Below are 17,441 nucleotides of genomic sequence, written 5' to 3'. Positions count from 1 at the left end.
GAAGCACATTAAGGTCCTGGAGTGGCCTAGCCAGTCTCCAGACCTTAATCCCATAGAAAATCTGTGGAGTTAGCTGAAGGTTCGAAATGCCAAACGTCAGCCTCGAAACCTTAATGACTTGGAGAAGATCTGCAAAGAGGAGTGAGACAAAATCCCTCCTGAGATGTGTGCAAACCTGGTGGCCAACTACAAGAAATGTCTGACCTCTGTGATTGCCAACAAGGGTTTTGCCACCAAGTACTAAGTCATGTTTTGCAGAGGGGTCAAATACTTATTTCCCTTATTAAAATGCAAATCAATTTACAACATTTTTGACATGCATTTTTCTGGATGTTTTGTTGTTATTCTGTCTCTCACTGTTCAAATAAACCTACCATTAAAATTATAGACTGATCATTTCTTTGTCAGTGGGCAAACGTACAAAATCAGCAGGAGATCAAATAGTTTTTTACCTCACTGTATAGCTGACATCGTTTTCACTTTAGCTCATTTGTATTACATTTTACAGGAAAATAAACTCACAACAAGATCATTATTCATAAGTTAATGGCGATCCAATTACAGAAAATAGCTTACGGTTGTGATTGTGACGAAATAAAAGCAGGGCATTCTACAGGGTGAATTTTAGAACTTGGGCACTGTCTCGTTGGCCTAACGTTATATCCTAACTTGAGTTTGGTGCAGGCCATGTTGTTCTTCACATTACCGTCTCTGGTAAACACATACTATATCAAATAAAATCAACATTTATTTGTCACATGCACATGATACAGAAGGTGTAAACGGTACAGTGAAATGGTTACTTGCATAGTGAACTCTTTTGTTTAGACATGTAGCTAGCTCGCTAAACAATGAACCATAATCCAAACTGCGTGCTCAGTCCCCTCCTGTACTCCCTGTTCACCCATGACTGCATGGCCAGGCACGACTCCAACACCATCATTAAGTTTGCCGACAACACAACAGTGGTAGGCCTGATCACCGACAATGATTAGACAGCCTATAGGGAGGAGGTCAGAGACCTGGCCGTGTGGTGCCAGGATAACAACCTCTCCCTCAACGTGCTCAAGACAAAGGAGATGATTGTGGACTACAGGAAAAAAAGAGGACTGAGCATGCCCCCATTCTCTTCGACGGGGCTGTAGTGGAACAGGTTGAGAGCTTCAAGTTCCTTGGTGTCCACATAACCAACAAACTATCATGGCCCAAACACACCAAGACAGTCGTGAAGAGGGCACGACAAAGCCTATTCCCCCTCAGGAGACTGAAAAGATTTGGCATGGGTCCTCAGATCCTCAAAATGTTCTACAGCTGCACTATCGAGAGCATCCTGACTGGTTGCATCACCGCCTGGTATGGCAACTGCTCGGCCTCCGACCGCAAGGCACTACAGAGGGTAGTGTGTACGGCCCAGTACATCACTGGGGCCAAGCTTCCTGCCATCCAGGACCTCTATACCAGGTGGTGTCAGAAGAAGGCCCTAAAAATTATCAAAGACTCCAGCCACCCTAGTCATAGACTTTTCTCTCTGCTACCGCACAGCAAGCGGTACCGGAGCGCCAAGTCTAGGTCCAAAAGGCTTCTTAACAGCTTCTACCCCCAAGCCATAAGACTCCTGAACAGCTAATCATGGCTACCCGGACTATTTGCATTGCCCCCCCACCCCAACCCCCTCTTTTACGCTGCTGCTACTCTGTTTATTATTTATGCATAGTCACTTTAACTCTACCCACATGTACACATTACCTCAATTGCCTCGACTAACCGGTGCTCCCGCACATTGACTCTGAACCGGTACCCCCTGTATATAACCTCCCTACTGTTATTTTCTTTTACTGCTGCTCTTTAATTATTAGCTTTTTTTTTTTTTTTGTTAAACTACATTGTTGGTTATGGGCTTGTAAGTCAGCATTTCACTGTATTCGGCGCATGTGGCAAATAACATTTGATTTGATTTGATAACGTTACTACCCCAAATTAATCTGCAGGTAGCTAACCAACGACGTTCAATGTTAGCTAGCTAGCTAACATTAGGCTATAACTAGCAATGCAAATGGCTCTGAGATACAAATAATATTGCTACACAGATCATACATGCAATGTTAGCTAGCGAGCCAGCCAGCTAACGTTAGCTATTTAGCTAACAGTACGCTTTAACATGCAATGAAAACAACTTTCTAACAAAATTAGAAATGTATAATATCTGAAAATGTAGCTAGCTAGACTCTTACCCATATACATGGATGAACACTTCTCCCTCTATGTCACGGATGCCATGGTTTCCCTTAGTTTGAAGATGTAATCCGGAGACAGGTGTTTTATACAACAGCCCTCTGTGTGTTCTCTTTACGACTTCCTCTGCATATTTGCAATCAAACGCCAGAATTTTCTCCATCTCCTTAGCTATCATACTCTGCTTCCACCGGGCAGTCCACTGATTTCAAAACTTGGTCCTCCAGAAAGTGGAGAGCAACACTTTTGCATTCTACTATGTGATATCTTTAAAAAAAAAGCTGTGATAGAAAGGATTACCTACACATACTGACCAGCTCATGTTATAGACAGAAGTGTGCTACATGGCAGACCAATCCGAACTCATCCCTCGGCATGTCCAGCCCATCTATTATCAATGCTTCTCCTGTGAAGTAGTGACGCGCGACATCCGCCTAGTTTCCTAGTCACACACACACATATATATATATATATATATATACATATATATATATATATATATATATATATATATATATACACTACCAGTCAAAGGTTTGGACACACCTACTCATTCAAGGGTTATTCTTTATTTTTACATTGTAGAATAATACTGAAGACATCAAAACTATGAAATAACATATATGGAATCATGTAGTAACCAAAAAATTGTTAAACAAATCAAAATATATTTTATATTTGAGATAATTCAAATAGCCACCCTTTGCCTTGATGACAGCTTTGCACACTCTTGGCATTCTCTCAACCAACTTCACCTGGAATGCTTTTCCAACAGTCTTGAAGGAGTTCCCACATATGCTGAGCACTTGTTGGCTGCTTTTCCTTCACTCTGCGGTCCGACTCATCCCAAACCATCTTATTTGGGTTGAGGTCGGGGGATTGTGGAGGCCAGGTCATCTGATGCAGCACTCCATAATTTTCCTTCTTGGTAAAATAGCCCTTACACAGCCTGGAGGTGTGTTGGGTCATTGTCCTGTTGATGATAGTCCCACTAAACCCAAACCAGATGGGATGGTGTATCGCTGCAGAATTCTGTGGTAACAATGCTGGTTAAGTGTGCCTTGAATTCTAAAGAAATCACAGACAGCGTCACCAGCAAAGCACCCCCACACCATAACACCTCCTCTTCCATGCTTTACGGTGGGAAATACACATGCGGAGATCATCCGTTCACCCACACTGCGTCTCACAAAGACATGGTGGTTGAAACCAAAAATCTCAAATTTGGACTCCAGACCAAAGGACAAATTTCCACCAGTCTAATGTCCATTGCTCGTGTTTCTTGGCCCAAGCAGGTCTCTTCTTCTTATTGGTGTCCTTTAGTAGTGGTTTCTTTGCAGCAATCGACCATGAAGGCCTGATTCACACAGTCCCCTCTGAACAGTTGATGTTGAGATGTGTCTGTGACTTGAACTCTGTGAAGCATTTATTTGGGCTGCAATTTCTGAGGCTGGTAACTCTAATGAATTTATCCTCTGCAGCAGAGGTAACTCTGGGTCTTCCATTCCTGTGTCGGTCCTCATGAGAGCCAGTTTCATCATAGCGCTTGATGGTTTTTGCGATAGCACTTGAAGAAACTTTCAAAGTTCTTGAAATGTTCCGTATTGACTCACCTTCATGTCTTAAAGTAATAATGGACTGTTGTTTCTCTTTGCTTATTTGAGCTGTTCTTGCCATAATATGGGCTTGGTCTTTTACCAAATAGGGCTATCTTCTGAATACCTCCCCTACCTTGTCACAACACAACTGATTGGCTCAAATGCATTAAGAAGGAAATAAATTCCACAAATTAACTTTTAAGAAGGCACACCTGTTAATTGAAATGCATTCCAGGTGACTACCTCATGAAGCTGGTTGAGAGAATGCCAAGAGTGTGCAAAGCTGTCATCAAGGCAAAGGGTGGCTATTTGAAGAATCTCAAATATAAAATATATTTTGATTTGTTTAACACTTTTTTGGTTACTACATATAGTGACTTGCGAAAGTATTCACCCCCCTTGTAGCTTGATAAGTAATACTAGCCAGAGCCCTTCAACGTTACTGCAATATAAGTCTCTGCTGGCAGATAGTCACCTGACTGACATATCTATTGTCACGTTCGTTTAAGGACGGGTTAGACCAAGGCGCAGCGTGATATGCATACATGTTCATTTACAACGAATAAACACACGACAAAACAACAAACCAAACGAAACGTGAAGTCCAAAGGCTGAACACAAAACTAGCCTCCACACGGAACAAGATCCCAAAACTAACTAGTGCCAATAGGCTGCCTAAGTATGATCCCCAATCAGAGACAATGAGCGACAGCTGCCTCTGATTGGGAACCACATAGAAAACACAACATAGAATATACCCACCCTGACTCAACATATAAGAGTCCCCTGAGTCAAGGCGTGACAGTACCCCCGCCCCCCCCCCAAAGGTGCGGACTCCGACCGCACAACCTTTACATAACATGGTAGGGGCCGGGTGGGCATTCCGCCTCGGAGGCGGATCCGGCTCCGGGCGTGACGACCACATACTCTCCGCCTCCCTATTGCGCCCCTGGTCTGGTCCCTTCCTCCCACGATACTCCAAGCCCTGTCTGGACCCTGGTGTCGGAGACCCTGAACCTGGAGAGGGGCTGACGTCTGGGTCTGGACTGGAGCCGCTGACCGGAGCTGGACCGGGCGCCGGTGGAGTGGACCGCTCAGGCTCCGGACTGGAGCCGCTGACCGGAGCTGGAATGGGCACCGGTGGAGCGGACTGCTCTGGCTCCGGAGTGGAGCCGCTGACCGGAACTGGACTCGGCACCGGTGGAGCGGACTGCTCTGGCTCCGGAGTGGAGCCGCTGACCGGAGCTGGATCAGGCACCGGTGGAGCGGACTACTCTGGCTCCGGAGTGGAGCCGCTGACCGGAGCTGGACTGGACCCCGGTGGAGCGGACTGCTCTGGCTCCGGAGTGGAGCAGCTGACCGGAGCTGCACTAGGCACTGGTGGAGCGGACTAATCTGGCTCCGGAGTGGAGCCGCTGACCGGAGCTCGACTAGGCACCGGTGGAGCAGACTGCTCTGGCTCCGGAGTGGAGCAGCTGACCGGAGCTGGACTGGACCCCGGTGGAGCAGACTGCTCTGGCTCCGGAGTGGAGCCGCTGACCGGAGCTGGACTTAGCACCGGTGGAACGGACTGCTCTAGCTCCGGAGTGGAGCAGCTGACCGGAGCTGGACTGGACCCCGGTGGAGCGGACTGCTCTGGCTCCGGAGTGGAGCAGCTGACCGGAGCTGGATCAGGCACCGGTGGAGCGGACTGCTCTAGCTCCGGAGTGGAGCAGCTGACTGGTGCCGGACCAGGCACCGGTGGAACAGGCACGGGCCGTGCCGGACTGGACACACGCACCACTGGTCTGGTGCGAGGAGCAGGCACGGGCCGAACCGGACTAGGAAAACGCACCACTGGCTTGGTGCGAGGATAAGGAACAGGCCGGGCCGGACTGGGAACCCGCACCACTGGCTCGGTGCGAGGAGCAGGAACAGGCCGGGCCGGATTGGGAACACGCACCACTGGCTTGGTGCGAGGAGCAGGAACGGGCCGGGCCGGACTGGCGACACGCACCACTGGCTTGGTGTGAGGAGCAGGCACAGGCCGGGCTGGACTGGCGACACGCACCACTGGCTTGGTGCGAGGAGCAGGAACGGGCCGTACCGGGCTGGCGACACGCACCACTGGCTTGGTACGAGGAACAGGAACAGGCTGGGCCGGACTCGGAACACGCACCACTGGCTTGGTGCGAGGAGCAGGAACGGGCCGTACCGGGCTGGGGACACGCACCACTGGCTTGGTGCGGGGAGCAGGAATGGGCCGGGCCGGACTGGAAACACGCACCACTGGTCTGGTGCGAGGAGCAAGAACGGGCCGGACTGGCGACACGCACCACTGGCTTGGTACGAGGAGCAGGAACAGGTTGGGCCAGACTGGGAACACGCACCACTGGCTTGGTGTGGGGAGCAGGAATGGGCCGGGCCGGACTGGAAACACGCACCACTGGTCTGGTGCGAGGAGCAGGAACGGGCTGGGCCGGACTGGTGACACGCACCACTGGCTTGGTGCGAGGAGCAGGAACAGGCCGGGCCGGACTGGCGACACGCACCACTGTCTTGGTGCGAGGAGCAGGCCGGGCCGGGCCGGACTGGGAACACGCACCACTGGCTTGGTGCGAGGAGCATGAACGGGCCGTACCGGGCTGGCGACACGCACCACTGGCTTGGTGCGGGGAGCAGGAACGGGCCGTACCGGGCTAGAGACATGCACCACTGGCTTGGTGCGAGACGCGGGCACGAGGTGTACCGAACTGGGAACTGACGTCAGAGATCTCCGACTGTACCAGTCTTTCACTCTCCGCGCCCAGTCCTCCTCCCGTGAGGACTCCACCCTGAGCCCCCACGAGTGCAGTGGTCGGGGCTCTTCTCCATCGCTCCCCGACCACCCTTTTAGCCCCCCAAAAATTTTTTCTTGGGGCTGTCTCTCTGGCTTCTTCCTCGGCCGGCGCCTTCTGCGTTGCTGTTGCTCCTCTCTATACCGGGCCTCCACTGTCTCCTCCCAAGGACGGCGAGCCATCCCAGCCTGAATCTCCTCCCATGTCCAGGATCCCTTTCCGTCCAGGATCTCCTCCCATGTCCAGGCTGTCTGCTCCTGGGCACGCTGCTTGGTCCGTGTTTGGTGGGATCTTCTGTCACGTTCGTTTAAGGACGGGTCAGACCAAGGTGCAGCGTGATATGCATACATGTTTATTTACAACGAATAAACACATGACAAAACAACAAACCAAACGAAACATGGCTGAACACAAAACTCGCCTCCACACGGAACAAGATCCCACAACTAACTAGTGCCAATAGGATGCCTAAGTATGATCCCCAATCAGAGACAACGAGCGACAGCTGCCTCTGATTGGGAACCACACCGGCCAACATAGAAAACACAACATAGAATATACCCACCCTGACTCAACATATAAGAGTCCCCTGAGTCAGGGCGTGACATCTATAAACAACTATTTACCAGTTGGGCACTCAATTTGTAAGTTTGGGGGATGTCTGTAGACACGGCAGAAGTTGCAGGATGGCTTTAAAATGGCCTTTTGTCCGGCATCTCGCACACACACCGTCAGCAGCGTCTCTAGACTAGTTGCCTGTTGAGCTGATGGGGTAGTTCGTTTCATGTCTCCCTCGGCCTGTGCCGCGAGAGGGCAGAGTTAGCCGCTTGAGAGAGTGGTGAATGTGCTGCTAAAAAGGCAACTCTGGGAGGCAAATATATTGGGATTTATACATACAGTGGCTTGCGAAAGTATTCAACCCCTTGGCATTTTTCCTATTTTGTTGCCTTACAACCTGGAATTTAAATTGATTTTAGGGGGGTTTGTATCATTTGATTTACACAACATGCCTACCACTTTGAAGATGCAAAATATTTTGCAAAATATTTTGTTATTTTATATTGTTAAACAAACAAGAAATAAGACAAAAAAAACAGAAAACTTGAGCGTGCATAACTGTTCACCCCCCCAAAGTCAATACTTTGTAGAGTCACCTTTTGCAGCAATTACAGCTCCAAGTCTCTTGGGGTATGTCTCTATAAGCTTGGCACATCTAGCCACTGGGATTTTTGCCCATTCTTCAAGGCAAAACTGCTCCAGCTCCTTCAAGTTGGATGGGTTCCGCTGGTGTACAGCAATCTTTAAGTCCTACCACAGATTCTCAATTAGATTGAGGTCTGGGCTTTGACTAGGCCATTCCAAGACATTTAAATGTTTCCCCTTAAACCACTCGAGTGTTGCTTTAGCAGTATGCTTAGGGTCATTGTCCTGCTGGAAGGTGAACCTCTGTCCCAGTCTCAAATCTCTGGAAGACTGAAACAGGTTTCCCTCAAGAATTTCCCTGTATTTAGCGCCATCCATCATTCCTTCAATTCTGACCAGTTTCCCAGTCCCTGCCGATGAAAAACATCCCCACAACTTGATGCTGCCACCACAATGCTTCACTGTGGGGATGGTGTTCTCGGGGTGACGAGAGATGTTTTTGTTTGCGCCAGACATAGCGTTTTTCTTGATGGCCAAAAAGCTCAATTTTAGTCTCATCTGACCAGAGTACCTTCTTCCATATGTTTGGGAACTCTCCCACATGGCTTTTTGGCAAATACCAAATGTGTTTGCTTATTTTTTTCCTTAAGCAATGGCTTTTTTCTGGCCACTCTTCCGTAAAGCCCAGCTCTGTGGAGTGTACGGCTTATAGTCGTCCTATGGACAGATACTCCAATCTCCGCTGTGGAGCTTTGCACCTCCTTCAGGGTTATCTTTGGTCTCTTTGTTGCCTCTCTGATTAATGCCCTCCTTGCCTGGGCCGTGAGTTTTGGTGGGCAGCCCTCTCTTGGCAGGTTTATTGTGGTGCCATATTCTTTCAATTTTTTAATAATGGATTTAATGGTGCCCCGTGGGATACTCAAAGTTTTTGATATTTGTTTATAACCCAACCCTGATCTGTACTTCTCCACAACTTTGTCCCTGACCTGTTTGGAGAGCTCCTTGGTCTTCATGGTGCCGCTTGCTTGGTGGTGCCCCTTGCTTAGTGGTGTTGCAGAATCTGGGGCCTTTCAGAACAGGTGTATACAGTGAGGGAAAAAAGTATTTGATCCCCTGCTGATTTTGTACGTTTGCCCACTGACAAATAAATGATCAGTCTATAATTTTAATGGTAGGTTTATTTGAACAGTGAGAGACAGAATAACAAAAAAAAATGCATTCTAATGAGGGAAATAAGTATTTGACCCCCTCTCAATCAGAAAGATTTCTGGCTCCCAGGTGTCTTTTATACAGGTAAAGAGCTGAGATTAGGAGCACACTCTTAAAGGGAGTGCTCCTAATCTCAGTTTGTTACCTGTATAAAATACACCTGTCCACAGAAGCAATCAATCAATCAGATTCCAAACTCTCCACCATGGCCAAGACCAAAGAGCTCTCCAAGGATGTCAGGGACAAGATTGTAGACCTACACAAAGCTGGAATGGGCTACAAGACCATCGCCAAGCAGCTTGGTGAGAAGGTGACAACAGTTGGTGCGATTATTCACAAATGGAAGAAACACAAATGAACTGTCAATCTCCCTCGTCCTGGGGCTCCATGCAAGATCTCACCTCGTGGAGTTGGAATGATCATGAGAACGGTGAGGAATCAGCCCAGAACTACACGGGAGGATCTTGTCAATGATCTCAAGGCAGCTGGGACCATAGTCACCAAGAAAACAATTGGTAACACACTACGCCGTGAAGGACTGAAATCCTGCAGCGCCCGCAAGGTCCCCCTGCTCAAGAAAGCACATATACAGGCCTGTCTGAAGTTTGCCAATGAACATCTGAATGATTCAAAGGAGAACTGGCTGAAAGTGTTGTGGTCAGATGAGACCAACATCGAGCTCTTTGGCATCAACTCAACTCGCCGTGTTTGGAGGAGGAGGAATGCTGCCTATGATCCCAAGAACACAATCCCCACCGTCAAACATGGAGGTGGAAACATTATGCTTTGGGGGTGTTTTTCTGCTAAGGGGACAGGACAACTTCACCGCATCAAAGGGACGATGGACGGGGCCATGTACCGTCAAATCTTGGGTGAGAACCTCCTTCTGTCAGCCAGGGCTTTGAAAATGGGTCGTGGATGGGTATTCCAGCATGACAATGACCCAAAACACACGGCCAAGGCAACAAAGGAGTGGCTCAAGAAGAAGCACATTAAGGTCCTGGAGTGGCCTAGCCAGTCTCCAGACCTTAATCCCATAGAAAATCTGTGGAGGGAGCTGAAGGTTCGAGTTGCCAAACGTCAGCCTGGAAACCTTAATGACTTGGAGAAGATCTGCAAAGAGGAGTGGGACAAAATCCCTCCTGAGATGTGTGTAAACCTGGTGGCCAACTACAAGAACCGTCTGTACTCTGTGATTGCCAAGAAGGGTTTTGCCACCAAGTACTAAGTCATGTTTTGCAGAGGGGTCAAATACTTATTTCACTCATTAAAATGCAAATCAATTGATAACATTTTTGACATGCGTTTTTCTGGATTTTGTTGTTATTCTGTCTCTCACTGTTCAAATAAACCTACCATTAAAATTATAGACTGATCATGTCTTTGACAGTGGGCAAACGTGTAAAACAGCAGGGGATCCAATACTTTTTTCCCTCACTGTATGTACTGGGATCATGTGACAGATCATGTGACACTTAGATTGCACACAGGTGGACTTAATTTAACTAATTATGTGACTTCTGAAGGTAATTGGTTGCACCAGATTTTTATTTTTTTTATTTAGGGGCTTCATAGCAAAGGGGGTGAATACAAATTCACACACAACTTTTCCGTTATTGATTTTTTAGAATTTTTTGTAACAAGTTATTTTTTTCATTTCACTTCACCAATTTGGACTATTTTGTGTATGTCCATTACATGAAATCCAAATAAAAATCAATTTAATTACAGGTTGTAATGCAACAAAATAGGAAAAACGGCAAGGGGGATGAATACTTTTGCAAGTCACTGTAATTCCATGTGTTATTTCATAGTTTTGATGTTTTCACTATTATTCTACAATGTGGAAAATAGTAAAAATAAGGAAAACCCTGGAATGAGTAGGTTTGTCCAAGCTATTGACTGCTACTCTATGTATATATAGATGCAGATATATATCTATATATGAAACACACATTTATAGTCAAATTTGATGTGAGTGTTGCATTTCTGTAATACTCAGAGGCTGAGAATTTGGCAATTAAACTAATCGGACATACCGGTATGACCTAAGATGGCCACCAATTTGGGCGGTATAGGTGGTATATGCGCCGGTGCAATTAGACTTTTAGCTCTAACTTTGGAACCCTATGGACTATCAATTCAGTTCCAATTGCATTTGAAAGATGATACTCTCTACTTGGTCAAATACATTGACTGGAAGCTAAATATGTATTTTAATTTTTTTTGTTATAGTGGCTGCCACGCCCCCAGGCCAAATCTGGGATGGCTCCATATCTATATCTTTTCAGGTTATATACATCTACCTCTGAGCCAAATTTGGTGCTTTTATCACAAAGTTTACTATTGAGTCTACATTTTAAGTTTAGACACACACCGCTAGTATACAAAACATTGTTTAATTCCTCCATATTAACACAGAAACAATTGTAAGTTGTGTATTATTGTTGGTAACTAGTTGCTTGACAAAGTCCCAACATTTCTGAAGGATAAAAAAAGGTTGAGAAATTATTACATTTTTGACCATTTGGGGTCAAAATGTACCCCTGTTGGCGCTTTTAGGGTTAACACTGGTTTCTCAGTGATCTAATGAATACATGTAAATGAATGGCCACAAAACAACAGCCATTGTACATTCTGTTGGGTAATTCCCACTTCTGTTTCCCTTCAGTAAACGACAGGATTTTTTGTATTTTTCTTTGCCTCACAGTTTATTTTCAAAGTGTCAGCTTGCACTCTGTCCACAAGGCTGGTGAAATTGTATCTAATAACAATGTTTTGCAGTTTACTTTAGTCATCGTTCCACATATGGTTCTCCATATTTGTCTTCTGTGGGTGGGCTGGAACTTCCATTACAGCTCAATCAGTGTCTCTTGAACAGCACGTACATCTGGGTCAGATTTTTACATGTTGTTTGGTATGACAAGGCAAGACACACAAGTAATGTCTCCTAATACTTCTATATGTATGTGTGCTGGCATGCACATTTGTTTCCTGAACTAGCAAAATGGGGTGGTGTTGTGTTCCCTGAGTTGCAGAAAACTGCATTTGACCTGAAATGTCTTCTCCAATCATTGTAAAATAAAACACCTGTGCCCTGGCAATGTTTGCGCTGTGATTCATCTTCAGCCATCCTTTCATGAGAAGCAAGCGTTGTCCCAAGGTCAACTTGTGTCTTGTTGTAAATTTTGGACAAACTCAAGGTTCCCCTCTATAGCTACAAACATAAATTGAGGATTACAAAGGCTCTATGTGAATTTCCTTCTTTCATGTTAATCAGCCTACAGTACTGTTTAAAGATCAGCGGATAACATCTTGCTATCAATCTTGAACAACAGTTTGCCAGTCATTTATTCTTGAGAATGTCTTACCAAATGATTCCAAATGATGCCATATATTTCCCCATTTAACTCTAAACTGAATAGCTGAACCTGACAAATGTATCTGTCAGTTTATTGCTTGTATAAAAATGTAAACATGTTCTGTATGGGTTCATGTTTAGAGTAGTCTCCTTGGCAACTACAATATTGAAGAGATTCTGCTGCCATGTAATGATAGGAGATTTCGGGATTTACTTTCAGTTACGGAATGCTGTGTTTTTGTTATGGTTTTCATCAAAATAAAAGTAAACTATTGTTGAGACAAATACAGGAAGCATGCCATGAAAATGTATGTACAATGCTGTAAAGGTGTTGTAGACTGCTGTTCTGTTTCGTGTTCTCGTAAACCTGCCATTCAAATTAAAGTCCAACATTGAGGCTTTTAACGGGAACATCGAATGCTTCGAAATATAAAAATGCTACACTCACTCTATAATGTTATCAGAGGCAGGGTGGTCAGTGCATGTCTGAAGTCAAACAGGCTAGCCTCTGGATCCTCTCACTTGTTCCTGTATTCCAACAGGAACAAAGTCGGAGCTCCTGACCACATCATGGGTACTTGGGAAGAGAATGTGTGCTTTCGTCTTACTTCACAAGGCTGTAGGGCTGCTACTGCACCTCACAATCAGCCATGGTCATAAGCCTGCAGTCAAAGAGGGCTTTTATACAGTATGCATGTTCTCCAATACTACCCCAGGACAGAACAACATGACCATTAGCTTTGTGTTTTGCAGTGGAGAATACCTAGAAAGAAAAAGACAGTAAGAAAAAAAAAAGACTAAATCTGCTGTATAGTATATTAACCATTTTCTTCTGAAATGGTTTAAAACGAGGCCAGACATCGCTACCCTGTATCAATCATACTGATTTATCATCAAGACTCAAAAGCTGATGGCTGATCTCCTTCCAGAGTCCATCAGAAGACAAACACACATGGTTTTAGTTCTGGGCCCAAGTGAAATGAAAAAGCACTGTTGCCTGTCAGTGATCATACATCCAGAAGTAACATCCTTGAAGACAGAGACCTGATGACCAACAGTATCCCAAAAGGATGTGTATTGAAACAGAATTTGTTGTTTCAGTCTTTGGATAAAATAAGAAAATATCATTTCCTTAGTCAATCTTCATCACTGTCGTGGTAGCCAAGACAAATATTTCACCGAAATGTGTCGATGTTGTGTAAGACAGATAGGTGGAGTAAAATGAATTTACCATGCTAGGGGATGCTAGCAGGAGTTCTAGCTTCTGTTGTTCTAGGCACAAGGAATAAAACTGTTGCATTGGATACAAAATACATTGTGCATTGGGGTCCTCATCAATCAGGTCAATTTCTTGTGAAGTTACGAAGGTCAGTAAAATGCATTAAACCTCACCAGAAGAGATGAGTTATGCTCTCTACTGTCTTTTCATCCTCTCACAACACCTGAGGAAGAAATGTTTGTTTTGGAAAAAGATATTCAAGTCACTTAGAAAGTAAATAGAGATATCAACAGCTGCCATTTAACTCTTTTCATTTCTGTTCAGCTTCTTGTAAAGAATGCTGTGAAATATAATTTCTTCCACCAAAGAGATGGGACAGTTTGAGAGATCATCATTTATAACCCAAGTGGACCCTTTACTGTACAATTAATCAATCTGCACAATACATCCTAAACTGCATTAAAACATCTGCCCAGTTACATCAATGTCAAACCTGTTGTTACCTACAGTAGTGTTCTATTTATTAGCCAGCCAGCAGTCTTCTCAGGAATCAAATCGACCATGCTGTAGAACTCTTACAGCCAATCCATCATATTTAAGCAAAAAATTAACTTCAATTCCGATTCCAAGCTTTAATGATGCAACGCACGGTAAGCTATTCTGCGTTCCCACCTGCTGAACAGTACTTTAATAGTCAACATTTTGCTGCTGTGTACATAGAGCTGTCATAGAGGCCATGCCAAGCAGTCGAGGGGCCTCAAAGCCAACTACGGCTTAGTGGAATGAGCATCCAAATCTGTTGAGAAATGACTTTGTAATGTCCTATGTGACCCTCTTAGCCCTGCACTTGATGGTCATTTGGGGACAGTGGCCCCAATGCACAGGTCAGTGACTTTTGTAACCAAAAACCAAGGGGTGCTAGGCAATGTGACTACTACAAAGTAATCTTTAACACACATGCTGTCTCTGAGGGTAGCTGTGGAAAGTTGGCCCCGGCCAGTCGACCTTCCTGAAGGAACTGTATAAGGTAACCCGCTGTTTTTATAAAGGCTTTTACGTTTGCAAAAAATAATATTTCCCTGAGGTCATTTTTCTCTCTCTCTACACACAGTTGAGTTCCGGGGTAGAATGTGAAATAGTTAAGAACCATTCCGTTTTTTTAATGCATTCTCACGTGTTCTGACAAATGTATCACAGATCGATTTATTTTTATCACATTATATCTATTCAGTATATCTGATGCCACCTACATACACATCTCAATCCATCCATTCTGACCAGATTGTGCTGATACATACCTTTGCAACCAGATAATCACTGGGAAGCTAATTTAGTGCTAATTTTCCATGGTTGAACAGTACATTTATAAGGCTTTCCTGCTGCCCATAAATAACGGACATTGTTGAAACTTATTCTAGCATTCACAGTTGTAAAATGAACAAGGCTCTTCTGTTGCAACCAGTGCTTTTAAGCAATTCAATAAAATCCAAGGTTTAGAATTGAAGACGGGTGGAGGGATGAAAATTGATTTAATCTGGATCCTGTTTTCTTTCTTCCATTTTGTTTTCTGAGAGCTCAAAACCCTTTCATGCCATGTGAAAAACCTGCTCCCTATAAAGTGTGTTTTTCCACATCTGTTTCTTTCTGAAGATAAAAAGATATACTCTCAATTTCTCATAAGCAACATTTTCCAGATAAGATGGGTATTTAAGAGGATAACTGTTGGCGTTTACCGTATAGTTTTTACTACATTTGTTCATCATCTGTTTGCTCTCCAAGACTTTAATGCTTAAAATATATTGTGCATAAGAGATACACAAAAGAAGGCAGATGCATATTTTTCCTGTTATGATGTTATGTTATAGCCCATGCTGTGCTGAGTGGTTGCATAAGTGTAGGAATTAAGAAAAGTCATCTTGTTTTGTGAGATTCATTTATTTTGTTTTCTATACGTTTTTGTGCAGAAAATTATCTTTATTTTGGCACAAAAGTTGAGAAACATTTATTAATTAAAGCATTTGGAAAAGAGGACTCCTTTCAGACCAAACATTTGCATGAATATTCAAGATGGCATTAGTTGTATCATCAATTACTCTTCAGTGTGTGAGATGGTAAAACATATAGTTTTTCCCCTAATAGATTAATACTGTGCCTTATGTTTTACGGTAAGAGGTGTATTGGGATTTCTGTATAATACTTGTGTTTAAACTGGAGATTAATCCTCTACACACAAGGGAATCACCAGTACAACAGTGCAGAAAATGTTTAATATACTGCCAATTTGCTTCTGTGCTGTTACCAGACATATCCATTGATTAATTTATATATATACATACTTGGTATGAAAGCATTGTTAATAAGTGTAATTAGATATAGATTTAAATTCACTTGCAATAGATCTGAAGAATGTCTAATTTCCCTTCTTAATTATGGCATGAATCATTAAAAGCTATTTTAATCCCTTTGATATGCATCTTGAACATAAAACTTCCTCACTCACCTGCACTGCATTGCTTTCAATAAGCAGGGATTCCCCTAAGGGGCTTTTTTCCCCTTTAAAAGTTACCCTCAGCAGCTGGCATTTGTCAAGATGAGCCTACATTTGTGTGCTTTTAGCTGCATAGCTCTCATGTAAGGGAAACATTAAATGCCCAGTTAAGGACATCGAACTTATGTAGTTTACTCCAGCTGCCAGAGATTCAGCACCAGCCTTTTGAAATTGTACTCTGTAGAGGCTATTCTTGTTAGTCCATGACCCAGATAATAACATTGTACTGTAGAGTAGAATAGGAAACTTGCTTTGGCAACAACACATTGTTGTGGGAATACTTTACATTTAATGCATTCATCTAAAATTGAGTATTAATGCAGGTATACATTATAATGATGCTGTACCTACATCTACCTTCAAAAGTATTCACACCCCTTAACTTTTTCCACATTTAGATGTGTTACAAAGGGGGATTAAAGTTGATTTAATTGTCTTTTTTTTGGTCAACAATCTACACAAAATACCCAGTAATGTCAAAATGGAATAATGTGTCTATTAAAAAATTAAATTAAAATAAAACATTAACGTATCTGTATCTTGATTAGATAAGTATTCAACCCCCTGAGCCAATACATGTTAGAATCACCTTTGGCAGCGATTACAGCTTTGAGTCTTTCTGGGTAAATCTCTAAGAGCTTTGCACACCTGGATGGTACAATATTTACCCATTATTCTTTAAAAAATCCTTCAAGCTCTGTCAAGTTTGTTGTTGATCATTACTAGACAGCCATTTTCAAGTCTTGCCATAGATTTCCAAGCTGATTTAAGTCAAAACTGCAACTAGGTCACTCAGGAACATTCACTGTCATCTTGGTAAGCAACTCCTTGTGTTTTAGGTTATTGTCCTGCTGAAAGGTCAATTTGCCTCCCAGTGTTTGTTGGAAAGCAGACTGAACCAGGTTTTCCTCTAGGATTTTGCCTGTGCTTACAACCTGATCTCAGAGCATTTCGTATTATTCTGTACATTTTTTGCAGTATTACTGCACTGCCTTATTGCACACAGGATGCATGTTTTGGTATATTTTTTATTCTGTACAGGCTTCCTTCTTTTCACTCTGTCATTTATGTTAGTATTGTGGAGTAACTACAATGTTGTTGCTCCATCCTCAGGTATCTCCTATCACAGCCATTAAACTATGTAACTGATTTTCATGGTGAAATCCCTGAGCGGTTTCCTTCCTCTCCGACAACTGATTTAGGAAGGGCGCCTGTATCTTTGTAGTGACTGGGTGTATTGATACACCATCCAAAGTATAAAATGAGTCAGTGCACCATGCTCAAAGCAATATTCAATGTCTGCTTTTATTTTTTA

The sequence above is a fragment of the Coregonus lavaretus genome, assembly GCF_964263955.1.
Source record: "Coregonus lavaretus genome assembly, chromosome: 1".
Taxonomy (NCBI): Eukaryota; Metazoa; Chordata; class Actinopteri; order Salmoniformes; family Salmonidae; genus Coregonus; species Coregonus lavaretus.
This window is presented reverse-complemented; position numbering follows the sequence as displayed.